A 1,224-nucleotide genomic window follows, 5' to 3' on the forward strand; every position below is an offset into this window, starting at 1 on the left:
GGCAAGAATTAACAAGTGGGACCTCATTAAACTAAAAAGCTTCTGTACATCAAAGGAGACAACCAAGGAAACAAACAGAAAACCCACAGAATGGGAGAAAATCTTCACCAGCGATACATCTGATAGAGGTTTAATTACCAGAATATATAACGAACTTAAATGTAGTGCTGCATCAAGCAATTAATTTTGGAGATTTGTTGAAAGATTATGTTCTCTGCTTTCTGGCACATGAATTGGTACAAAATATATGATCTTTGGCTGTGATATTTTAGAAAATCTTTTGTTGTTCACCTAATAAACATTTTATAAACTTAAATTTTTTGAAGCCACGTATGGTATTATATGCTTGTCATTCCAGCATTCAGGAGGATGAGACAGGAGGATTCTAAGTTTGAGACAAGCCTGGGGTACAGATTGAGACCTTGAGAGTTTTTTCAGTGTGTGTGTGTGTGTGTGTGTGTGTGTGTGTGTGTGTGTGTGTGTATTCAGGTCATGCGATCTTATTTTTTAGTTCAAAACATGCCACTGGACCAGTGGCTCAGTGGGTAAAGTGCTTGTGACCAAGTTTAATGTTTTGAGTTTAATCCCTGGAACTCACATGGTGGAAAGAGAGAACAGATTCTTACAAGTTGTTCTCTGACCTGCAGACATGTGCTGTGATATGCACATGCCCATACATAATACATATACACATACACATGTAGACACATGTTTGTGTATAAAATAACAGAAAATCCAAGGCCTCTGTACCTATGACAGTTTCTGTGTATCTCTGTTTTTAAAAAGTAGTCCCTGGGAACTAGAGAGATGACTCAGTGGTTAAGAGCACTGGCTGCTCTAGCAGAGGACCCAGGTTCCAGTCCTACATCCACATGGTGATTAACAATGGTCTGTAACTCCAGTTCCAGGGTAATCCAGTGTCCTCTTCTGATCTCTGCAGGCATTTCCCAACATGGATGCATTTAAACACATACAGGCAATATGCTCATACAAATAAAATGATAAATAAAATATTTTTAAAAATAAAACAAAGTTCCTGGAACTGGCTTAATGGTTAAGAGCAGGTACAGAGGACTTGAGTTCAAATCCTAGTAACCATGTAATAAGTGCTTATAACTATGACTCCTGGGAGACCCGATGCCTCTGGCTTCTGTGGGCACCTGCACTCACCTGTATATACCCCACTCCCATATATATATAATTATATATTATATATAATTAAGA

This window comes from Nannospalax galili, unplaced genomic scaffold (genome assembly GCF_000622305.1).
Source record: "Nannospalax galili isolate Female #2095 unplaced genomic scaffold, S.galili_v1.0 scaffold405, whole genome shotgun sequence".
Taxonomy (NCBI): domain Eukaryota; kingdom Metazoa; phylum Chordata; class Mammalia; order Rodentia; family Spalacidae; genus Nannospalax; species Nannospalax galili.